This window comes from Eschrichtius robustus, chromosome 17, assembly GCF_028021215.1.
Source record: "Eschrichtius robustus isolate mEscRob2 chromosome 17, mEscRob2.pri, whole genome shotgun sequence".
NCBI lineage: Eukaryota > Metazoa > Chordata > Mammalia > Artiodactyla > Eschrichtiidae > Eschrichtius > Eschrichtius robustus.
In genome coordinates, this window is record NC_090840.1 from 7,748,692 (window position 1) to 7,775,580 (window position 26,889).

The 26,889-nt window shown below is 40.9% G+C and overlaps 1 protein-coding gene and 1 pseudogene across 1 annotated transcript in view; one reads left to right on the forward strand and one right to left on the reverse strand.

Annotated features, from left to right (window-relative positions):
- CA8 (carbonic anhydrase 8) overlaps positions 1-26,889 on the reverse strand; it is an 86,708-nt gene that overhangs the window by 42,619 nt on the left and 17,200 nt on the right. The window lies entirely within an intron of this gene.
- Positions 1,217-26,281, forward strand: LOC137751601 (ubiquitin-conjugating enzyme E2 variant 2 pseudogene; annotated as a pseudogene).

The window sequence follows — 26,889 nt, forward strand, 5'->3', positions numbered from 1 at the left end:
ACCCACCAAGGCCTCCATGCACGTGGCCTTGTGTGTTAACAATGTACGTATTACAAAGACATAAAAAAGCAAAGACCCATTATTACTCTGTCAGCATCATGACCCTCATTCCTTCCTATTAAAAAAAATCTGACCCTAGGATAACAACGGTAAAGCATCCTTTTACAGTTTTAGAGAAAATCTTTGCTCTTTTGCTAAAGGGCTCACAAATTCCAATTTCCTGCCATTGATTATGCTGCTACGCCATTAGTACCTGCGAAACGTTCATCTTCATGTACTTAACTCACAGCGATAGATAAATTTGTCCAAAGTTATGAAACTGTGACAAGCCGTAGCCTTATAATCATTTATTTGTCACTGAGAAAAAATAAGTTTGAAGAGCTCGTGGCAGCCTAACAGAAAGCTATCGTCAAGATAAATGAGGTTTATGATTAATATAAATAACACAACAGCGTTAGAGTACAAAAGAATGAATCATGAGGAATGGAAAAAGCAGTAAAAACTGAAAAGGCAATTATGACTCACATGTTTCTCTCCCCAGCCCTGTACTCACACAGGTTCTGTGTCTTCTATCTTCAAATGCTTAATGGACATTGCCTTTCAAGTGGCTTCGAGCCACTTCAAGCTGAGTATTTCCAGAACTGACATCCATTCCCTTCAAAGGCACCCTCTCACTGTTTTCTTCATGGAGCCCCCAACCCCCCCGGGGACCCCCACCCCTCTATCTCCAACTCACCAAGGCTTTGCTGACCTCTAATCATTTGCATTTCAAAGCTCAACCAATCTCTCTCTAACACTGCTCTCACCATATTTTCTCTGTTCAAAATCTCTAACTTCCTTCATTGCCTACCCATACAGGGCTTAACTTTCTCCAACCCCATCCTTCCCCATCCTAACTATCCCCAAATACTCAAATCATGCGGGACTCCTGACTCCTCACAACACCCTCCCCACTCCGTTTCTGTTCCACTCACTCGGAATGCTGTTCCCCCCGGTCTTGCCGCTTACCCAAATTCTACCCACCCTCCGAGGCCTCGACAGGCATCTGATAGACAGATAGATTGGAGCTGGAGATAGAGATAACATGAACCAACAGATACGAAGGGAAAGGGATAATGGGTCTCCGTCCTAAATCACTAACCAAAAGTAGGATGAGTCCAGTTTTAGATGTTGAAAGTTACATCATTATAGTCAAACTGGGTCCCATCAGTAAGAGATGCAGAACCAGAACTGCCTGGAGAAGCAGGGGCTCGAGGTGCAGACTGCAGACATCCCTAGATACCCAGAGAGACGACCTTATAAGGTCAGCTCACCCAGGGATCAAGTCACAGAAGAGACCAACGGAAGGGTAAGGACTGAGCTTTGGGTCAGGGTGAGATGAGGGAAAGGGGCTATCAAATACGCAGGAGGAAACCCAGAAAATTCCAAAGTCCCGTCAGGACCAACGAGAAAAGACTTTCCGGAAGAAAGTGTGGTTAGCAGGGTCAAGGCTCTACCACAACAAAGCGACAATAGCTACAAAAAAAAAAAAGCAAAGAAAAGAAAAGAAAGAAAATGAGGACAGAAAGAGACTTTGGATTGATGTCTTTAAGATTGTTGAGAAGGCGGCTGCCATACAATGAAAGGAGCAGAGGCAGAGTGTAAAGACATCAGGATGAACAAGTGGGGCAGGGCCAGCCCAGCCGAGAAGGTGGGCAGTGAGCATCAGAAAACAAATCGAAAGGTAGCTGTAGGGAGGGCTAAGGGATTTGTTTTTTAAATAAGAAGAATCCGTTTGCCTGAGTTTAAGAAAAATTCACCTTTCACCTGTAGTATTGTTTTTTTTTAATTGAAGTATAGTTGATTTACAATGTTAATTTCTACTGTACAGCAAAAATGATTCAGTTATACACATATATATACATTCTTTTTCATATTCTTTTCTATTATGGTTTATCACAGGATATTGAATACAGTTCCCTGTGCTCTACAGTAGGACCCTGTTGTTTATCCATCCTATATACCATAGTTTGCATCCGCTAATCCCAAACTCCCACTGCATCCTTCTCCACCTCCCCCTTGGCAACCACAAGTCTGTTCTCTCTGTGAGTCTGTTTCTGTTTCGTAAATAAGTTCATTTGTGTCATCTTTTAGATTCCACATGTGTCACCTTTAACTTGTAATATTCTTTTAATCTACTCTTTTAATGGGCAAAAGTAAAACCTGAAAGAATCACAGGCTGCTATAAACGCTGAAAAATCAGAAGTATTCAATGCACCTATGACAACAGATGTAACTGAACCTGAAAACCATTTTTCTGAAAACTACAGTCATCAAGACCCTTCCTCTGAGCTAGGCCACAATTCAACACAGAGTCACAGAAGAAAAGGAGTCACCAAGAGCACGTCCTGGTTTTTGTGCCCTGACTTGACTTAACTGCTTTCCTCGGTCCCAAAGAGTCAACCGTGAGAGTTGTAGCAGATCTCCCACTAGATTTTGAGTTTCAGGAGCCGAGTTTCTCACCCGTGCCCTACCACACCCAAAATATCCATTCTCAGCGCACTGGGAAAGAGCTACAAAATTAGAAAAGGAAAAAGGAAGGTTCATGTCTCGACTACACTTATGATACTGAGGGTTGAAAGAAGGAAGATGTTAAGTATTGGAATTTTTAAAAAGACAAGAAGACTGGAAGTGAAATGTCTGAGTAACAAAATGGGAGCTTTGAAAAACTGAAAAACAGCAGAGAAAGCACCCCTCTCTCCAGATCCACTCCTAATTGTACGGAGCAGCCATCCATCTGCAGATAAATTGAGATTTAGTGTATATTATTTTCAGGTGCTGTGGCACTTAAGATGTCATCGTCAATATATTATGCCGCTATTATTCAGAAAAGGACATTCAAGGTGTAGACATAGAATAGTGACAAAGCGCTGTAAAGCATGGAATGGAAAATAAATTATTTGAAACTCTACCTCTAACTGTCGCCTACTTGTTAGCTTTGCCTAAACTTAATTATGTACTTTCTGATATCGGAAAAAGAGAAATAGGAGGCTGTGTTGGAGCGTTTCAGGGCAACTTCATCTATTAATATATTAATATCAAAAGCTACTTATATGTTCTTAGGGTTCAGAATCCTCAATTTGAAAAGGCACTAGTAAATCAACTATACTTCAATTTTTTTTTAATTTTAAAAAAAGAAAAGGTACCAGTTTCATGTAATTTATGAAAACACTTTTTCCAAAGCAGAATGATTTCCTCTTTGAATGCTGATTTCCTTTTGTTTACTTCGATTTTGCTGCCTTCTTAGGAGCAGGGCATCGCAGTGTGGTTAGGGTTCTTTTCCCAAAAAACAAAGCTGCCTTTAGGAAATTCACTATGGAAGGTTGGAAAAGGCTCATTGGAGCGAATCGAAGAAAAAATACATCATTTTGAAATATTTTATATTTAATGTAAGATCAGAAGCAATTAAAACTGATTCATTGACATTGGTTTCTTGGTTTGCCAAGAAATATCCTCTGTCTTACCTGTGGGTTATGGCTGCAATTAAGTTACTATAACTTAAATCCTCTATATTTCATGTGTCATTCTATAAAATAAAGAAGGTAAAGAGACTGTCAAAGGGTCTTGGTGTTACAGAATATAAGTCATCTAGAGACTGCATCTGTTATTCGATCCCCCTCTGCCCCCAAATGAGAACCACATTTGACAACAGAGCTCTAAAATAATCAAGGCATTCATCAAAACATTTACTGAGCACCGATAACATCTAGGGTTTTACTGTGCACTGCTTTCAACATTGGAAATGCAAAGACCTCCAATAGTTTTATAAAAGAATCCAGGGTGTGAATAAATAAAAACATGAAATTGATAGTTCAACAGAAGAAAAAGATGAGCACAAAGGGTCTGCGTGCCCTGTAAATGACAGAGGAAGCTCTGAGTATGTGTATTTATTTCACGAGCACTGGTACCACCTGCTCTGCCAGGCGCTGTTCCTTACAAACATCACCTCGCTCAGCCCTCACTATCATCTTTACGATGGTAGATGCCATGACTGCCGCCAACCCTGCATCTTTTTTTTTATATAAATTTATTTTATTTTTATTTATTTTTGGCTGTGTTGGGTCTTTGTTGCTGTGCGCAGGCTTTCTCGAGTTGTGGCGAGCAGGGGCTACTCTTTGTTGTGGTGCACGGGCTTCTCATTGCGGTGGCTTCTCTTGTTGCGGAGCACGGGCTCTAGGCGCACGGGCTTCAGTAGTTGTGGCACGCAGGCTCAGTAGTTGTGGCTCGCGGGCTTAGTTGCTCCACAGCATGTGGGATCTTCCCGGACCAGGGCTCGAACCTGTGTCCCCTGCATTGGCAGGCGGATTCTCAGCCACTGTGCCACCAGGGAAACCCCAGCCCCGCATCTTAATGAGAAGGGAACGGAGGCACAGAGGGGGAAGTAGCCTGCCCAGGGTTGCACAGCTGACAAGTGACAGAGCCAGATCTGGTCCCGGGCGGCTTGGCTCCATCGCCTCTAAGCCGGCTGTCTCCTCCAAAGAGGGAGGGCAGAAGAAGACTGATCAGGTTAGAACGCTCAGCGTGACTGTTCACAGAACACGTGGAGGAACAACAAACAACGTCCTCTGTAGAGACAAGAAAACCCAGGGAAGAGGAATGGAGAATGTACTACCCAAGAGATGGCCAGAATCCAGCCAGGCTGTGCCCAAGACCAAGAGCACACCCAGTGTGAATGAATGCTCTTTTCTCACTACAAGCTCCTGGGAAAATTATCTGAGCCCCCCGGGGCCTCAGCTGTAAAAGAGAGATCAGACCACCTAACGTGTAAAGCCATTACAAGGACAAGGGCTCTTATTTGGAAAGTTCCTGGTAAATAGCAAGTAAGTGCTGGCTGGAGCCAATTACAGTCAAGAGAAGCAGGAGGTGCCATGGAAAGGTGGGCAGGGTTGTATTTAAACAACTCAATCTTTGAAAACGAAGGTGTGCTCATCTACCTTCTGTCTGGTTATTTTCTCATTATGCTGCCTGAACTCGCTGTTTATTTTCTTTCTTTTTTTTTTTTTTAATATCTTTATTGGAGTATAATTGCTTTACAATGGTGTGTTCATTGCTGCTGTATAACAAAGTGAATCAGCTACACGTATACATATATCCCCATATCCCCTCCCCCTTGCGTCTCCCTCCCACCCTCCCTATCCCACCCCTCTAGGTTTATTTTCCTAAGCTTTAAGGGTAACTAATAATGTTTCCATTGTAGAAAGCCAGATCACCAAAGTCAGTCAGCCGTTCAAAGGCCTCCAGGAAGTAGGTTGATAAATGGGGGAAAGGTGGGACGGACCAGGAGGGAGGAGCTGTGAAACAGGGAAATCGGTGCCCTGCCCAAAGGCGCTTAAACTCCCAAATTCAAAACACACAGTGCCAACGGGATCCAGCCGTAAATCCAGCCCCAAAGGCGACCAGTTTGCAGCCCCTCGGGAACATCGTTACTATTCCAACAGCAAGGTCTCCTGCCTGGAAGTGAAAATAAAACCATCGGAAAGGGAACTGTCTCTGCTTCCTGCCAGGACATCCTCCCATCCTCCCCTCCTGCCTCCCAACGCAATGCCTGAGTCAACACCTGCCTCTGCTCCGTTCTTCCCTGCCCCCGCGAGGGGCCTTGCTCCATCAGCTCTTTGGCCAGACGCCTCCCTCTCTAATTAGCTCCTTGTCATCCTCATTTAAATACGTGCAGATTTTTCTCATCTTTAAAAAAAAAACACTTCCTTGACCTCAAATCCTTCCTACTACTTTCTCTTCACAGCAGACCTTTTCAAAAACTTCTCTATGCTCCCCATTGACACTTCCTCCCTGCCCATTTCCTCCACGATCCACTGAAATCCATCTCTCATCCTATCACTTTAGTGAAACTGCTCTCCCTAAGTTCACCAGAACCTTCTTCTAACTCACACCTCTGGCTTGGGCTGACTTGACGGCTCTACAGCATCTGAGACCCACCTGTTCTCGAACCGCCCCTTCCCATACGTGCCTTGCACCACACTCTGTGGGTTTCCACCTCCTCAATACCAGTTTCATCTCGGGCTTCTCTACTGGTTTCCTTCCCCTGACACCTCCCGAGGGGTGGTGCCATCTGGGCTCCATCCTCTCACCTCTTCTCATTAAGCATATTCTTGCTGGGTAACCCCATGTCTTCAATTGTCACCTAGATGCCCATGATTCCAAAGTCAACATCTTTAACCAAATCTCTGTCCCGAGTCTAGATCCCTCTACTAAACTGCCTACTGAAATATTTTATAGTTAGCATTTCAAAATTGAAGTCCCTCCACCATCCCTCAGACCTCTGTCTCCCTCTTTGTTCCTAGCTCTGTTAATGGACCCAAGCCAAAAATCTCTTCTGTCCTCTTCTTCCCTTACAAACAACCAAGAACTATGGCCTGCAACTTCTACAACTAAGAAATATAGCCACGTGAATGTGATGAAAAAATTTTTTAATATTTCTTTCTTAGAGAACTTTGAGAGCTTGTTCTAATATCACTGCTCAAAGTGCTTCACCCTCGCTAGAGCATTAATTTAGAGGTGTGTTCAGAACAGAACCAGACCAAGGAGTTGAAAAGGCCTTAGTGAAAGCTATTGTTCACACTAAAAAATAAGAGCGACAACTAGGCAAAGAACATTCTATTCTCAGAAATCTACAAAATTGAAGAAATTATAGGCAACTTTAACAGAAAAGAAATTCTGTAAGTGTATTTATAGAAATTCATATGTAAAGTGGATTCATACAAAGAGTTTTACAAAATCAAAAAAAAAAAAAAAGAAAGAAAAAAGAATTATGCGCTGACATTTTCTACCTCCTTACAATCTCCCAAACCCATCCACTCGGCTTCCTCCCACGAGCAATTCCTTACTTTAGATATCCATGATGTATTGCTAGAATGACGGCCCGGGTCCCTTAACTAGCCTCCATGCCTCCAAGGTTGGCTTTTCAAATCCACTGGAGACTCCGCCTTGCAGTTATGTCACACTGTCCGCCTGGGAAAGTTCATCAGAGGCGTCTCCGCGTCCACAGGGCACAGTCCTCGCAACGCACTAGAAGAATATGTCTTTCTATAACCTTTGGAAGTGTGGCAAATTTGGTTTATTATGTATTAGCTGTTTCAGGTGAGTTGGTGATAAAAATTATAGTAATAAGCTCTTTTTAGTAGTAAGAACACATAGAAAGCAATCTTAATTGTATTTAAAATTCAGAACTATTTCATTTCTCTGTGAAATACCACTGTCAATTTTCACCCTCCAACTTTATATACCTAGTACATTGTCTAATAACCTAATTTTCAGGAACAATATTTTTTTAATCCAATTACAATATTCAAAAGATTACGATTTATAATAAAATGCATTTATCTGAAAATGTTAAAGAAAATCCATTTTAATCCTCACTGTACCTGGAAAGGTACTTGTCTGTGAACACAGCATACTCAGAGGCTTTCACTTTTTGAATGGCAATTATCTAGAGCAAAAATGAGGACCATTTTATTAGAAATATGAGAAGGCACATATTGTAGAGGGAAAACAATGGTAGTTGGTCTGGGTCTCAGCCATTACCAGTGTAACCTTGGGCAACTTATTTAATGCCTCTTGACCTGATTATTCACCTGAAAAACAGACATAACATCTACCTCTAAGGGATGTTTTAATGATTAAATAAGATATGGCATGTGCCTGGCACATGGATGGCCTTCAGAAGTGTTAACACTGTCCCCACAATTCCCTGAGAACTGCAGTAAAATCAATCTTGCATTAACTCCGTGGCTGTGAGAAAATGCAAGGGACAGAAAACTTTCCAACAATATAAACATCTTGCATCTTCGAATTATTGTGAGAAGAGTGAACTTTGACAGGCTACACAACTAGATGAGAACACAGGAAGGCTGCCCTAATCTTACGGACAAAAAGTTCTGTAAAGATTGACACCTATGCTTTTTCCCACAAAGTGCTTCCTTATTTATATAAGTTTTGTTATTAACTTTAAAATCATAACGAATTAATCCAACTCACTTGTTGCTCAAGACAGTTGCACAAAGAACCATTCTTTAGCAAACTCACCATAAACCACGTCACTTCTCAGTGCTCGTTAAAGGGGACCGTACTTCCCAGAGCTTTGTGTAAAACTTTCCTGCCAACACAGGAGCAGGGCTCTAGGGAACCAAATATGAATCAAATTATTTTAAAGGACATTCTAGAAAATTGGATTTTGACTTATTACTGACCTAAAACACAGTCCAAGTTTCTTTTCAATGCTGTGATAAGGTAAAGTATCAATTTCCTTGATTGATGTGGAACTTGTACCAAAACAGCTCAGGTCAAAAAAGGTCAACTAGAAACAGGAAAGACATCAGTGGGTGTGCACCAGAAAAGCACAATTCAGATAGGAAACTTCACCTACATTTACATGGCAATACACTGTAATTCTGTACAGCTCATTCTGACATAGGGGGAAAAGCATTTCTAAAACAAGATGATTACGTATTGCACGTAATCCAAAATGTATAATCAGCAATGCTGAAGTGCTTTAGATGCTCAGAGGGCAGATATGGGAACACCAGTTAGGAAATGAGGACTTTGCTTATGCCCGATCTTGCCTACCCCTGGGCCTGCCTCTCCAGGACTTGGGGGAGTCTCTGTTTTACAACACTCCTGATTCCCCTGGTCTATGTAGTCACTGTTGTCTAACCAGTACATACGCTCCACTACTCAAAGCCTTTATCATCTTGGCCATCCAAAACTGCCCTCCAAAACCCTATGCAAATTCAAGTAATAGAAACAAAATCATTGTTTTCTAGAAGTTTTAATTACAGATAGCATACGTGTTTTAGAGAAATGAAATATATTAAAGAACAAAACTCTATTTTCATGTGTATATACACTCATTGAGATGGGTCCCTCAGAAAAGAGCCTTTCTTGCTCTAAAGCAACATAGCTGGACTTCCCTGGTGGCGCAGTGGTTAAGAATCTGCCTGCCAATGCAGGGGACACGGGTTCGAGCCCTGGTCCAGGAAGATCCCACAGGCCGCGGAGCAACGAAGCCCGTGCGCCACAACTACTGAGCCTGCGTTCTAGAGCCCGTGAGCCACAACTACTGAGCCCACGTGCTGCAACTACTGAAGCTCGCACCCCTAGAACCAAGAGAAGCCACCGCAGTGAGAAGCCCGCGCACCGCAATGAAGAGTAGCCCCTGCTCACCGCAACTTCAGAAAGCCCGCGCACAGCAACGGAGACCCGACACAGCCAAAAATAAATACAATTAAATCTTAAAATAAATAAATAAATAAAGCAACATAACTCGGAAGATAATTTTGCATCTAAAATTATTATAGAGGTATGCAGTTGTTTTATTATCTTCGCTTTTATATAACACAGTACTAGATATTTTTAATGAATTTGCTATTAAGCCTTTAACAGGAATAAAAGTTCAATAAAAACGTGTTTCTCTGGGAAAACGGGAAAGCTTTATAAATGAGCACTTCGTAGCCCATTTTCAATAAGGCATTGTGATGGAGATACACGTGAGGACGTAAGGACTAACAACACTGTACCAAGGTGGACATTCAATTCATAACGGCAGCCCTACTGAAAACATAAGGGTATAAAAATGTAAATTAAAGCACGAAAAATATAATCACTATAGAAAATAGTTATTGAGCACTTACTATATTTAGATACTCTGAAACTAAAAAGCCTGGTAAATTTTCAGAATAATTCCAGAAGAGTTATCTTGTGGAGCAAAAAGCCACTTTTTCAGATAGGCATCTAACTGGTTTAACTGGATGTTCCTTCTCTCAGGAGACACAGCTGACTTCCCCTCAACAGCCTTTCTTCCAGGCAAACAGAAACCCAACTGCATTTATACAGCAGCAGGTCAAGTGCTAGTGGGAAGGCTGGACCCCTCCTCAGCCCCATGGGGTGAATCTTGACTAAGCCAAGACCATTCCAGCCTCGTCTTTTCCCTTGAAATGACTGTTTCAGGAACCTGTGTGCACAGAAGTTCTGGCCAAAGATACGTGAGGGAATTCCGCTTGAGGGTGGAGTGAGGAAGACTTCTGGGAAAACGTTTGCTAGTTCCTAAAAAGAGATTCAAAAACCGGTAAGAGCGTGGATTACTACAACCACTTTGGTGAACTACTTGACAGAGTCCGCTAGAACTGAACTCTGACCGTCCTGTAACCCAGGATATACTCCTAAGTATATGTTCACCAAAAGGCTAGAATATTCAGAGAAACTCCATTCTAACAAATCAGATCTGAATGCAATCCAAACATCTATTAACATTTGAAAAAATATACTATAGAAAATTCACATAATGAAATACCATACATGAGAGCAAGTAAACAAAAAGTACACACTGCAATGCACATGAATCTCCAAACATAATGGTGAATAAAAAAGAGCTGGACACAAAATAACCCATACTGTATGACTCAATTTATGTAAAATCCCAAAACAGGTAAAACTTATCTATAGTGTGAGAAGTCAAGATCATGGGTAACCCTGGAGGGGCCATGAAGGGAGAGTGGTTACTTCGTTTATTAATCTGAATGCTGGTTTCATAGGTTTGTTCACTTTGTGAAAATGCAACAAATTGTACACTTGTGATTTGGTTACTTTTCTGTCTATATGTTATTTAGCTATAAAATTTTTACTTTAATTAATAGAGATGGTATGAAAAACACAACTGATAAGAGAAGAAAATTGATAAATTAGCCTTCATCCAAATCAAAAACTTTGGGACATCAAGCAACACCATTAAGAAAGTGAAAAGACAACCCACAGAATGAGAAAAAATATTTGCAAACCGTATGTCTGATAAAGTACTTGTATCAAGAATAGATAAGGAGCTCATACAATTTAATAATAAGACAACCCAATTTTTCCAATGAGCAAAGCATTTGAATAGAAAGATATACGAATCATCAGTAAGCACATAAAAAGATGTGCAACATGATTAACATTAGGGAAATGCACATCAAAACCACAATGAGCTACCACTTCAAACTCACTAGAATCACTACAGTCAAACAGGCAAACAATAACAAGTGTTGGCCTGGATGTGGAAAACTGGAACCCTTACACACTGCTGGTAAGATTGTAAAATGGTACAGCCACGTTGGAAAACCAATTAGCAATTCCCAAAATGTTAAACAAAGGGTTACCATATGACCCAGCAATTCCTCACCTAGGTATACATACCCAAGAGAAATGAAAACATATGTCCACACAAAAACTTGTATACAGATGTTCATAGCCACATTATTCATAATAGCCAAAAAGTAGAAACAAACCAAATATCCATAACAGATAAACAAAATGTGGTATATCCATGCAATGGAATACTCTCCAGCAATAAAAAGTAATGATACAGGTTACAACACGGATGAAGGAACCTTAAAAACTATGCCCAGGGAAAGAAGGCAGTCAGAACAGACCCCATATTACATGATTCCATTTATATGAAATGTCCAAAGTAGGAAAATCTATAGAAATAGAAAGCAGGTTAGTCGTTGCCTAGGGGACAGAGGATGGAGAGTGAGTATTTCTTTGGGGGGACCAAAGTGTCCTAAAATTAGAATATGGTGGTGGTTGCAAAATGCTGTAAATATACTAAAGCCACTGCCTTTTATAATTTATAAAATTCACCCACTTTAAATGAGTGAATTTTATAAATTATAACTCAATTACATGCCAGAGAATAAAATTTCTCCTCTTAACAACCTTTAACCATTAATTTGTGAGGATTTGATGCTTACAGATGATACAGTCATTTGGCAACTGTGAGTGAAAAAAATCAAAGGGAAAAAGCCAAAATGCTAAAATGGCTTAGCAGAAAAACAGAAAGAACCTGGTCTTTGGAAACATGGCTGAGCAGCTGGAACTGTCCTGGAACCCTGGACCTGCCCTTTGGGACTCCTTGTAATGTGGCAGGAAAACTTCCTCTTATTATTTCTTAGCTGTGTCTTCCATTACTCGCCTGAAACTAAGGCACTCCTATGAAAGAAATGTAGGTTGCTGAGCACTCCATTCGTTACTTACATCAAATATTTTACACGCATGCGTAGCCTAAATAATTTCATAAATATAAGAAAATTTTCATTACAATCCAAATGTGGACTTCTGACAAAATCTAATCGTTTTTGAAAATAAAGTTATATCTAAGAGTGGACAAAAGCAGATTGAGCTTTTTGCTCTGATACACAGCTTTTCACAGAAATATTTTAAGGGGCATTTTCTCTATAGCATCACTTTATAATACCCTGAAAAATAAACACATGAAGAATGTAAACCAATTTTCAATGAGCATAAAATATATCATCAGCTAAGGTGATTTCAGAAGTATAAATCTAATCCTAAATCTCTTATACTCACATTAATATTTCTTAATAACAGGCAGTAGATTTTATTAGTTTATTATTAAGGTGATTAGTACAGTAAATTTCAAGAATGGATTAAGGATGTGGATAAGGACAACATATACTATTATTATAGCTACAATCAGAATATGTCAACTAAGGGCGTAAAATAGCCACTCCCTAGGATCAGGAATATAATTTCCCTTTGGTGAACTCTTGCCTGATTAGGCTTACTTGGGAACATAACATATTCCTGTGATATTGACCAATAAGTGATGGTGAGAAGACACCAAATTAAAATTGCGAGTGGTATCCCATGACACTGGGTGAAGAAAAGATACCGTGTGGTCTTATATTAACTCATTTACCTAGGGCCAGATTTAAATGGATACATAAGTAAATACCATCAGCTGCTGTAATAAATCCTGGTCTGTGACTTCCCTTCTGAGTTACAGAGCTGCATTTCCAGCTTCTTCCTAGGCGTTTCCACTTGAATGAATGGCAACTGTCAAATCCAAAACATAGCAAAGTATACACCACAATTTGCTACCAATACTGCCCCTTTCTGGAGTTCCTAAGAGCTCCACCATTCTTCCAGTTACTGAGGCTCACAACTTAGCGGAATCACAGACCCCTGTGACCCTGACTCTCCAAACAAAGCTCTGAATGTTCTCTCCCCACATCCTTTCTAACACATGCCCTTCTTTTTCTTGTCAGGGCCATCGTCCCAGTTGACACCACTGGAACGTCATGCCTGGATTTTAAAATGATTTCCTAAAGGGCATCACCTCTTCTGATCAAGACAATTGATTACATTTCCCCAGAAGGAAAGTATTAGAAGGGAAGTGATTTTTTGCATATTTTGTCATGGGTGTATTCCCAGTACCTAAACCTGCCTGGAACATACATAGTAGGTGCTCAATAAATAGTTGGTGAATGAATGAAGAATTCACAGCTGTGAAGTGTAGAACAGTGCTCCCCACTGCTTTTAGTGATAAACCACATATACGTGATACATCCAACAAAGAAAACTTCTCCATGGAAACCTGTCATTCAGGAGCCTCTGCTCTTCGTCCTCAACCTGCCATTCTAAAGTTACCTCCAGCTAATTAATTTCCAGATCCCCTAAATTCCAGCTAGAATAGATTATATTTATATGTTTACAAATACATGGCATATGTGTATAAATAACCACATATATGTGTTAAATTACTGTGACATGCTATGGAGAAAAACAAATTAGAGGAGAATGTGGACCGCAAGCAGGCTAAGGTTAGCTTCACTGATTATGTGACATTTGAATAGAGACCCAAAGGTGCTGAAGGAGCAGCCATGTGGCTATTGAGGGGGAGAACATTCTAGACACAGAGATGGCAAGGCCAAAGTCCCTCAGCGAGGACTTTCTGTCTTACTTACATCCCCAGCACCTGGTATTATGCCTCGAACTTTCCGATCTCTGCTTTCACCCACTTGTTTATATTTAAGGCCCCCTACATGCCAGGAACTGAAATTCTATTAGAAGTCAAACCAAACTTCCAAACATGAAAATTCCTACAATTTATCTTTCAGCTGAATTATATACAAATCTCAAGCAATCTCCAATTCAGCATGACTAAGCTGACCTTGACATCTTCCCCCCAATTCCCTCTCCCTCTGGGCATCCCCAAGTCATTTAACAATAGCCAATGCCTCCAAGCCTCCCAGTCAAAATCTCCATTCATTTTTGACAAGCATAATACAATGTACCAGCTCACTGAATATTATTCCCCAAAAAAATTATAGTAGCTGGTCAGCCCACTTTCGCACCTACTATCTTTCCCAAGCCCCCAAAAAAGAAGGTCAGAGAGAGAAAGGCAGAATCACCTCCATTCTCTCCAATCTTTGTCCCCACCGGACTCACTATTTATTCAATAACGGATGCCACCTACATAGTTCTGACATTAGACTCAAACAACTAAGGATAATTCTTCCTACAAAGAGGGCTCAAATTTAACTAGAATCAAGAAGCAAAAAGTCTAGTTCTCCAGAGGCTTTTCACTCACCCGGATCAGTAATGCCAATAAGACAATCTAATCATCTAAAGTAAAATTCCACGAACTTCAAAATAAAGTCTCCATTAAAATTGAGACAGATGTAAATGTAAATATCCAGGTGATCTGAAGCATCTTCAGTTGCTGCTTTCACTGTCAATATCTTTTTTTATTTCTGCCACTTTCTTTAATTTTTAAAATACAGAAACTTATGAGAGCCATCAGGTACACCGACAGGTCATGGACCTCTATGTTGAAAAAAAAAACACCGTGTGAACGGTGTGACAGAGGAAGAGAGAGACTCTGGAACAAGCAACTGACCACAGCCACGTGTAGCAATTCCAAGGAGCACAGACATCAAGAAAAAGCTCCTCGAAAAACACCAAAATGGAGAGGTTCTGCTGGGTGTTGCCCAGGAAACCCAGGCAGAAATATGTATTACCCTGCAAAGATCAATAAATTCAGACCATTAGACCAAAGAGAGGGAATGGAAATTGCAAAGCTGAAAATGTTTTCCCTTGAGAACACAAATCAACTCCAATTAACAACAAGTAAAAACTAAAATCTAGTCATCTTTACTTTAACTCACTCTTCCGCTGTGTGGAGAAATATTAGCTCTAATTAAGACTCAAATTATATAAGGCTTAGTATAGCTTCAAACATTTTCCTCTTCACCTACAATGAAGGGCATCTTTTCAATTTTTCAAAGAACTGTGACCCCAACTATTATTATTCTTTACCTAATTTGAAAGTGTGCTGGGATGAAAAGCACCGTAGGTAGTAATAGGATAAAATGGCACCTGTTAAAATAGTATCATTTATTAATCCAAATTAATTAGCTTCTCACCAGCATGGTCCCTCACCGTCTGACTCCCTCTTTTTCCCATTAATTGTGCCATCGCTATTTCAATTACTCCTGTTCCACTTCTCAGCATCACATTGGCCTTTTCTAATCACTCATCAAGCCCTATCCCCATGTCCTCTCCTACATCTTTACATCCACCTCTTCTCTTTCCATCCATGTCATTCTTATCCAGCAAACTCCTACACAGCCATCAAAGCCCAGCTCCAATATCCACCCCTTCCCACAGTTTTTCTCTGAGCCCAGGAGAAATCCATTATTCCATGATGTATGTCCTCCTTTATATTTCATCCCTTAAAGCTATTTTCAGATATAACAGCCATTTTTAATAGGGAATGGGAACTTCTTCTAGACCTAGATTATTTCTTATTTACTGCCCTATATCAGCACCAACCACAGCAGCAAACACATAGGAGTTGCTTCCTACAGATGTTGTGAATTGTTTTCCATTGTCATGTAACCTTTCGATTGTTATCATTTCATACGTTTCTATCTTAATTCTGCCTCTTCCAACCAGACAACAGAATCATTAAAAACAAATGCTGTCTAGGAAAACATGGCAGAACACTCTGACATAAGTTACAGCAATATCTTTTTTGATCCACCTCCTAGAGTAATGAAAATAAAAACAAAAATAGGGCTTCCCTGGTGGCACAGCAGTTAAGAATCCACCTGCCAATGCAGGGGACACGGGTTCGAGCCCTGGTCCAGGAAGATCCCACATGCCGTGGAGCAACTAAGCCCGTGCGCCACAACTACTGAGCCTGCGCTCTAGAGCCTGCGTGCCATTAACTGCTGAAGCCCGCACGCCTAGAGCCCATGCTCCGCAACAAGAGAAGCCACCGCAATGAGAAGCCCACGCACCGCAACAAAGACCCAACGCAACCATAAATAAATAAATGTATTTTAAAAAATAAAATAAAATAGACAAATGGGACCTAATTAAACTTGAAAGCTTCTTCACAGCAAAGGAAACCATAAACAAAACAAAAAGACAACTCACAGAATGGGAGAAAATATTTGCAAACAAAGCAACCAACAAGGGATTAATCTCCAAAATATACAAACAGCTCATGTAGCTCTGTGTCAAAAAAACAAACAACCCAATCAAAAAATGGGCAGAAGACTAAATAGACATTTCTCCAAAGAAGACATACAAATGGCCAAAAAGCACATGAAAAAATGCTTAACATCACTAATTAACAGAAATGCAAATCAAAACTGCAATGAGGTTATCATCTCACCCCGGTCAGAATGGCCAGCAACAAAAAAGGAACGAAAGTGGATCATTTGTAGAGACGTGGATGGACCTCGAGTCTGTCATACAGAGTGAAGTAAGTCAGAAAGAGAAAAACAAATATCGCATATTAACGCATGTATGTGGAATCTAGAAAAATGGTATGGATGAACCTATTTGCAGGGCAGGAATAGAGACACAGGGAACAGATGTGTGGACACGGGGGTGGGGTGGGATGAACTGGGAGATTAGGCTTGACGTACATGCACTGCCATGTGTAAAACAGATAGCTAGTGGGAACCTGCTGTATAGCACAGGGAGCTCAGTTCAGTGCTCTGTGATGACCTAGATGGGTGGGATCCGGGGGGGGCGGTGGGGGGGGAGGCCCAAGAGTGAGGGGATATATGTGTACATAAAGCTGATTCACTTTGTTGCACAGAAGAAACTAACACACTGTAAAGCAACTATACCCCAATTTTTTTTAAAAAGTCTACAAACAGTAAATGCTGGAGAGAGTGTGGAGAAAAGGGAACCCTCTTACACTGTTGGTGGGAATGTAAATTGGTACAACCACTATGGAGAACAGTACGGAGGTTCCTTAAAAAACTAAAACTACAGTTACCACATGATCCAGCAATCTCACACCAGGACATATATCTGGAGAAAACCATAATCCAAAAGGATACCTGCACCCCAATGTTCACTGCAGCACTATTTACAACAGCCAAGACATGGAAGCAACCTAAATGTTCACTGATGGAGGAATGGATAAAGATGACGTGGTACATATATACAATGGAATATTACTAGGCCGTAAGAAAGAATGAAATAATGCCACTTGCAGCAACATGGATGGACCTAGAGATGATCATACTAAGTGAAGTCAGACAAAGACAAATATCATATGATATCACTCATATGTGGAATCTAATTTTTAAAAAAGATACAAATCAACTTATTTACAAAGCAGAAACAGACTTACAGATATTGAAAACAAACTTATGGTTATCAAAGGGGAAGCCTGGGCAGGAGGGATAAATCTGGAGCTTGGGATGAACACACACACACTACTATATATAAGGTATGTAACCAACCTGGACCTACTGTATAGCACAGGGAACTCTACTCAGTATTCTGTGATAACCTATATGAGAAAAGAATCTAGAAAAGAATGACTACATGTATTGATATATGTATAACTGAATCACTTTGTTGTACACCTGAAACTAACACAACATTGTAAATCAACTATACTCCAGTAAAATTAAAATATAAAACAACAACAAAAACAAAAACAAATGCTGTCTTCTTACCTTTTATATTTCTCACAGAGTTTGGCCATAAATACAGACACTTAACCAATGTTTGCTAACTGAATGGTATATATCACTCCACCATCTTGCCTTCCTAACAGACTCAAAACTTGGTAATGTCTTTCTTCTCACTTGCTCAATAGCTACCAAGTAGCCCACTGAGCTCAGCTGAGGAAAAGGTAGCAGCCATCACTACAGCCTTTATCCCTCTATGACCCAAGCCACTGACCAAACATAGTCGAGCTCTAGATCAGTTAGAAAACAGCAAGATTGGGAACACAGTTAAAGCATGTCAGGGCTGATAAGCTAATTAGGAACAATGCCCACTGATAAAAATCTGTAATATTTGTTCTCCATCACAAGGTGAATAAGTGATATTTGTGTTTAAAAATTATTGTAAAATATTTCCAGAGCCGTACAACCCAAATTCGGAACAGGATTAATGATTTCAGCCCTGGACCTGGATCACAAGTTTTGAAAAGAGAAACATCCATAAACTGCCCTCAGTTATATCTTGGGTTTAAACAACAGCTGAGATGGTGAACTGGGCAAAAACCCACCCAAGTGAATCAGAAAGAAAAAAAAATTAAATCATACACATGCTTCAGAATCCTGGCTCACTCCAAGCCCCAGCTCCTTCTAGAAAGTGGAAAACTGTGCGACTATGTTAGGTACAATGGAGCTGCAGGCAGAAACGGATGTGGTCCCAGGTGGTTAAAAGGGACAAACCCGCAGTAAAAGGAAACAGGACTTCCTTCACTGATGCCCAGACGCGGTTGGTCTCGTGCTAGTGTCCAGTGCCATACAACTTTAAAGGGCGCTTGGGAGAATTCTGAAGAGTTAGTCTTATTAACAGGAAATACCTCTTCTCTGTTCCTTGTTCCCATAAGGAGGGATTTTCCCTAAAGAAAGCTAGCCTTCCTCTCCACTCCTTCAACCAACTCCACCCTCCTCTTTATTCCTCTTTTGAAATTTGAGCTAGGCTTAGAGAGCAGGCTAATAAACCCAACCTGGAACCTCTCACTGCCCCCCACCTCCTCACCTCCCTTCCTTCCCTCCTATCTCGCCTCCCTCCACCCACTGCCTATAACTGAGCAGGTTGACTCCCTCATACTAAGCTATGTCTCCAGTGTCCTTCATCCATAATAAAGGTGATGCTTTGTTCTCCATTATCTGATGACTCTAACGATGTCTACTTCCTATTTGCTCAGAGCTCAGGCTGGGGAGAAGCAATCTCTTTATGGGATCTCTCTGGAGAACTCACCAATTTATAGACCCACCAAGGAATATTCATGGGGACTACATTAACTCTGAAGCCAAATAAATTGGTTTCCACTGAATAAACTCTCTCATCCAGAGCGCTAAGTGATTCATTGAGCCAGGTTTAGAGAATGCACTTGCCCTAGGGTGCCCAAGTGAAAACATTAATTCAGGGGTCCCCAACCCCCAGGCCACGGACCGGTACCCGGTCCATGGCCTGTTAGGAACCGGGCTGCACAGCAGGAGGTGAGCACCGGGCAAGCGAGCGAAGCTTCATCTGTATTTACAGCCGCCCCCCATCGCTCGCGTTACCGCCTGAGCTCTGCCTCCTGTCGGCATTATGGTGAGTTGTATAATTATTTCATTAAATAATACAACGTAATAATCATAGAAATAAAGTGCACAATAAGTGTAATGCCCTTGAATCATCCTGAAACTATCCCCCCGCCACGCCACCGTCATCCGTGAAAAAATTGTCTTCCACGAAACCTGTCCCTGGTGCCAAAAAGGTTGGGGACCACTGCATGAATTGATAAAAAAAAGAGAGTCCATCTTTCATTTATCAGGTCTTATCATTACAAATGTCTTTCTTTTATACTTAATGTTTGTAATGTTTATAGTCAACAGTTTAAAATCTGGATTTCTTTGTTTCAAGGCTTCTTAAAAAAACCAAAACAACTGTACTGTCCCATGTTACAACATTTGCATCCAACACTAATTATGCCCTTAAAATGCTTTTAGGAAACACTTTAATACCAGGTTTTGTAATTAATAACACTATTTTCCACCACTATATTCAGTGAATGGTGCTTCCAACGGTATACCATTAATTTTTACAGCCTCTCCCTAAGTTTCACAAGGGTGGGAACATTTGTATTATCCTTATGCACCGATGAAGGAACTGAGGTTAAACAACCACACAGAAGTCCAACAGCAAACACCATGGTGAAGAGGGGTCAGAGTGTAGCCCTCCCTGACTGATAATCTGTGTCACCAGAGCAGGCTGCCTCCTAGGGGACCATGGCACCAAAAAGTCCAGTTTCCCATAGGCTTCATGCTACTTTGCTGTAGGATTCCATAGTGAGTTTTTGTTGTGTGTAGCCTTAAGAAGCTGAAAGGAAAAATGTATTCAAGCACAGCAAAGCAGTGGCCAGGGCAAAATTATCTTACTAATAACTTCACTGTGCCATTTTAACCTATCATTCTTAAATCCAAAAAGAAAAAGAAAAAAGAAAAACAACCAGAAAAACGTATGCAGTTTTTATACTGGTTAAGATCTTATGAAGTTAAAAATCTCTTAACATCCTTCTATTCAATTAGAAGTTTAATCACACTGTTACTCAACTATTTTACACAGGAAATATTTACTTGATTTTCACTACAAAATAAGCTGATAATATAAATTCTACCGCATATGCACGCATAGCAATCATAAAGAGATGTGTCAGGAAAAATGACCAGGAAATGACATACTGATTAGACCTGTAGAAGATAATGTATTCAGGGGAGTAGGGGTTTAAAAAAAAAAAAAAAAAAAAAAAACTTTTTTCTCCATTCATAGTCTCTGTATTTCTTACCTGTATGAACAAAAAAAGCTTCTGGTTTCCCCCTCACGATATTTGCACTAGATTTTTATCATCACAACCACAATGACGTCCCCCATCTCTTCCTAATAACAGGAAGTACATACTGAAGGGTTTACTCTTTGCCAGCCTCTGAGCTAGTTTCAAGCCTCTTTTATAGACAGGAACATCGAGCCTGGAAGAGGTTTATTAGCTTGCCCAAGGTTGCAGAGCTTGGATTTCAATCCTGGTTTTCTGACTTCCAAGCCCAAACTCTTTCCAGCTACACCATCCTGACTCCCTCCCACAAGGTTCCACTGTTAATCAAGGCAGCAGTACTGGTGCCAGGTTCTCCGGCTGCTTCCCAGAACCTAGACCTTTCCCGACTCTTCCCCACCATCAACACTCTCCTATCCTGTCTCTCACCAATCCTAATGTTGTTAGGTTATCCTAGTTACTCTAGCTTACAACTACCTGTAACAGGGTTGTACCTAGCACAGTGCCTTTTGCAAACTAGTTGACAAATATTTCATTTAGCTGACAATCATTTACATCTCAGATAACATATTGGCTTTCTAATAAATGTCTTCAGAAGTCTTCCTCTAGATATATCCAGAGAAAACCATAATTCAAAAGGATACATGCACCCCAATGTTCACTGCAGCACGATTTATAATAGCCAGGACATGGAAGCAACTTAAATGTCCATAAATAGATGAATGGATAAAGAAGATGTGGTACATATATACAATGGAATATTACTTAGCCATAAAAAAGAAGGAAAGAATGCCATTTGCAGCAACATGGATGGACCTAGAGATTGGCATACTAAGTGAAGTAAGTCAGACAAAGACAAATATCATATGATATCGCTTATATGTGGAATCTAAAAAAAATGGTACAAATGAACCTATTTACAAAGCAGAGTCACAGATGCAGAAAACAAATTTATGGTTACCAAGGGGGAAGAGGAGGGGAGGGGGATAAACTGAGAGATTGGGATTGACATAGACACACTACTATATATAAAATAGATAACTAATAAGAACCTACCATATAGCACAGGGAACTCTACTCAACACTCTGTAATGACCTATATGGGAAAAGAATCTAAAAGAGTGGATATATGTATATGTATAGCTGATTCATTTTGCTGTACAGCAGAAACTAACATAACATTGTAAAGCAACTGTACTCCAATAAAAACTAATTTTAAAAAAATCTTCCTCTAATTAGCTTTAAATAGCTGGAATTTGTATACTATATAGACAGGATAGAGGGGATGAGGCCCTTTACATGGCACAGAAATACTCAATTGAATCTTCTAAACACTCATCGATTTAGAGAAAAGGGGGGAGGAGACAAATTATGAACACTGCACTTGGACACCCCCAGTGTAACAAAAATGCCATGAGTTGTCTATTGCCCTCAACTCTATATGCCTATCACTCAGCCCAGGGCCTGAACAGCTGGTTCCCAAGAAATACCTGTTGATTGAATGAATGAATGGATGGATAAACAGACGGATGGACAAATGGAAGAATGGATGGAGATGAGTTAAAGATGACCACTTGGTTATGAACTACATATTTAAACCAGAGTCTATTTTTATTGGAAGGCCTATTAAGAGAAGATGTATTTTACTGGAGGATTTCGATCTGTAAGAACCCAATTTAAAATATTTTCTACATGCAGCAAGTCTATAACCACCTATAAATTCATTATATATTGTGACAGTCCAGCCACCGCAGGGGGTCTTCCAGGTCCCGACGGAGAGGGGTAAGGGACTGAAGAGCACCGCGAGTATGGGGTCAGAAGGACCAAGACAACTGATGGTTGCAAGGCGCTTTATTTAGAATCTACTGAATCTTATATAGACAGAAGAGGAACTCATTATTAGACAATGAACCCATAGAATTGCTTATCGTCTCCATTCAGTCACCACCATGGACGTCAACAAGTTTACAACGACCATCCTTGAACATTATCTTCCCTTAACCAGGCTCACACACAGCCCCCAGCCATAGGGAACAACCCGGACTCTCAGTTCCCTGAGGTCTCCTGGCTTGAGATAGCTTTGCTAATCTCTTTTACATTCCTCAGGCCTGGGACAAAGAGTGCATTCCAAGTCAAGGGAAAGGGCTTTGCTTTCTGTGAGACATACTGTCTCCTCCAGGAGTTACCTCCGGCTAAGACTGCATGCCTCCACAATATATCATATTCGTTTATAGGAACTAATTTTTCATTTTGCACAAATTTACCTTACATAGTAAAGTCAGCTACCATATTAATGTTTCTTTCAGTTAGTTTGCCAAAAAATCTCTCATGCATCCTCAAACAATGACAATGAATAATCTACTACAAGAAATCCTTACAAATATAAAACTGAAGGTAGCTCAAAGTGACTACTTAAAGGTCAAGTTGGTCTTATACAATTCTATTTCTAAGAGGAAACAGCAGACTGCCATATCATGTGGTACCATTAAAAGAACATTTCTGTGCGTTCAACACTATCACTTATTTTCTACTCGGTAAACTGTGAGGTTTCTGCTCCAAATACATTTTAATAAATGAAAAATAAATAAATATGCTGAATCAAAGCAGGAGCCATGATTTTTATGGAATAAAAAGGCAAGTGTTCATTAGAATTCAGGAAACGTAAAATTTGTTTTCATTTTTCTTTACCCAGATGGGAGAGGGAGTTCCCACAATTAGGACCACTGAAGGGGCCACAGAGCACAGGGATCTAATTCCTTCATCTGCCTCTCCGTGAGGCTCAATCTGCTAGTGCTGTGGACAATTCCAAGACACCCAAACGATAATAGTCATTATAGCTGGAGCCCTTCTTCTGGTCAAAATGGTAACACTTCCCAGAGAAGCTGAACATTCAAATGTGAAACTGTTTCCTTTAGTGTCAGTCTTAACTCCTCTTTTTCCCATTAAAGCAATCTCAGTCCAAAGTCTTAACTACCGTGGCAAATAAAATCTCAAACTAGAGCTGCTTTTCCTAGTAAGAATGGGCTTTGGAAGGTGGAAAAAGCATTCCTCAGAGCAGAAGTCAGTTCACAGGTCTCATGTGTCCTCTGTCATTTCCTGAACCGGTCACTTCCCCCCCCAGACCTTGCAGAGCATCTCGGCAGAGTGGGTTGGGGGGCGGGAGGCAGGGGGGAGGGCAGAACTCGATGGTCCGTTAAATCCACCCCAATTCTCAGGGGGCAGCAAGGTTCTACCTTCCAGACCACATACCCCTGTACCTTCACAAAGTCCATCTGAGCTTTGTCTTCATAGCCTGTAAGACCCAGGCACAAGGCCACAGCTTCACTAGAGCCCTTCCGAGCAAGGTTAAAACACGCTCACTTCTAAATGGGGCTGCATGCAGACATAAGAGCCCTCCCAGGGGCGGTGGAGAGGGGGACGAAGACTGGGGTGTTGTCTCCTTCCATCTAAACCACCAGAGACAAGACCAGTAGTAAAGGATAATTCTTAAATGGAATATTTATTTAAACAAAAGACACTCTTCTTCATCCAGGCCATACATCATGGTTTCCTATAAGATGCTCTGTGACTCAACTTTTTGGAGCCCCAGATTTCTCCGAGGTTAAACAGGAGTTTGGAAAGTTAGTTCGACACAACTTTTCTAGGTGATATCTAAAGTTCTTTTTACAAACAAATTATTTATATGCCTTATATGTCTAACCCTCATGATGTTTTTGGTTCTGGGGGTTTTTTTGGCTGTGCCCCGCAGCATGCAGGATCCTTGTTCCCTGACCAGGGACCAAACCCGTGCCCCCTGCAGTGGAAGCGTGGAGTCCTAACCACTGGACTGCCAGGGAAGCCCCCCTCATGATATTTTAACTCACTGAAGTCACCCTATTACATTTCCTTGGAAAGGCAATGGAAGTCTCTGTTTTGGAAGAGGTTCACAAACTCGAAGCTCACCTTGGGATGCCTGTGGAAACCAAATAACTTGAAAAGATCATCAATTCACTATTAACCGGGCAAACTCTTCCTGGTATCTCCTCGGAGTAGTAAAACAAATAAATAAAAATAAATATCTTTCTGTCAAATGAATATGCAAATCACTTGGAGGGGCAGCAGCCCAAAAGCCAGGTCTTTTTCACTAAAAGAACACTTAAATAGCAGACACTACTATCTGCCTGAAAAGAAAAGAAGAAATGCAGGACATCTGGAGACCCAGGACATTGGCGGGGTAAGGTATAATATTCAGGATTGGCACTTTATTATGAGATACATTCTTCTGTTTTGTTGGCCTATTTTGCAACCAAGATCTGGACTCTTCACAATTAAAGACTCCTGCTCTGCACAGTGGAACTCTATCTAATGCACTCAGCTTTCCATAAACAGCTGGCATGTGGCTAAATTATCACCGAGCCCTTCAGAGTACACAGAGCAAGACCTGCTCTTTAAATACAATGTAAATAAAGATAAGAGTCTGCCCTACAATATGCTGTGCTCTGTCTTGATAATTCACTCTCAAATTGTAAACTTTTAGGCCCAAAGGGCAAGAAAGTCAAACCTGCCATACACGCTCTCCAGCTGGTCTGTGGGCAGAATCAGTGCCCATCCTAATAAAATTATCATTCATCTGGAGTGAAACGAGACAAATAGAAATAATGTAGGGAGTTTGTTAAAAGCTCAATCTATTCAATGCATAGGCCTAGGGACTTCCCTGGTGGCACAGTGGTTAAGAATCCGCCTGCCAATGCAGGGGACACGGGTGCGAGCCCTGGATGGGGAAGATCCCACATGCCGCGGAGCAACTAAGCCTGTGTGCCACGACTACTGAGCCTGCGCTCTAGAGCCCGGGAGCCACAACTATTGAGCCCGCGTGCCACAACTACTGAAGCCCATGAGCCTAGAACCCGTGCTCCGCAACAAGAGAAGCCACCACAATGAGAAGCCTGCGCACAGCAACGAAGAGTAGCCCCCGCTCAACGCAACTAGAGAAAAGCCCACGCGCAGCAACGAAGATCCAACACAGCCAAAACTAAATAAATTAATTAAAAATAAATAAATTTTTAAAAAATGTATAGGCCTGTGTTTATTCTGAGACCATATCCTTCCTACATTTAGCTATTAAATTAGAGATCTTCTCTTTACAAACTGATGGGGACAGCAGAGAGTTATAACGTTACTTGAAAAAAATAAAACTTGGCCACTCTGTTGGTCTCCCCATCCCCCAATTTTTTTTAAAATTTTGCTGCTCCAGCATAAAATCTAAATGCCTGGGATGTACTTCCCCATAGCAGAATGAAAGTAGCGATTCATGTGCAAAGATTAATCATAATTTACCAGGAGTTATACAGTTAGGCCTTGAAGTAGCAAAGAACATGACGGTCTCCACATACAAAATGACAAAAACACAATACATAGCCTGAAAGTTGAATTTGAACCTAAATACCTGGAAGTTCCTCCATTAATTAGATTTGTAACAAAACTAACATGAATAGAATAAGTAATTCTAGTGATATGGTGGATGCAGAAAGGATACTGCTATTAGCGAAATCACAAAATTCATACAGCATTAAAGTTGTACTTCAAGAGCTAAGACATCTAATGCCGTCCAAAGAAAACATGCAGCTACCACAACCGCCAGAAGGACAAACATACAGGAATTAATTTGATTGGATCCCATCCTTGTTTTAAATCAACAACCTTCTACTCACGTTTGCTGTCTTGATTAAATATCTCGATGCAAAATACCCACACATTAAGAACTCCAGCTGGTAGAGATCACCCAGACATTTGTAAGAATATAGTTAACACATGCAAACCCATTATGTTTTCAGGTAACAGGAAGAAAAATGCAGCACAATTCTCTTTTCTCTTGTTAAGGTGCTGTCATTTAAGCAGAAACCTGGAGTATTCATAATAGAATTCGGTTACAAGATGAAAGCATGGCGAAAAATGTCAGGTAGCTGTGGAAGCATGTGTGTTTCTGAAAACTACAAAGCTCAAGAAGGAAAAGCAGAAAGGACATGCTTTATCTATTTTGCTGAGTACAAGAGCTGCAGTTTAAATTGTTAGGGACTTCCCTGGTGGTCCAGTGGTAAAAAATCCACCTTACAATGCAGGGGACGCGGGTTTGCTCCCTGGTCAGGGAACTAAGATCCCACATGCCACGGGGCAACTAAGCCCACACGCCACAACTCCTGAGCTCACGTGTCTCAACTAGAGCCTGCGTGCCACAAACTACAGAGCCCACATGCTCTGGACTCCACGTGCCA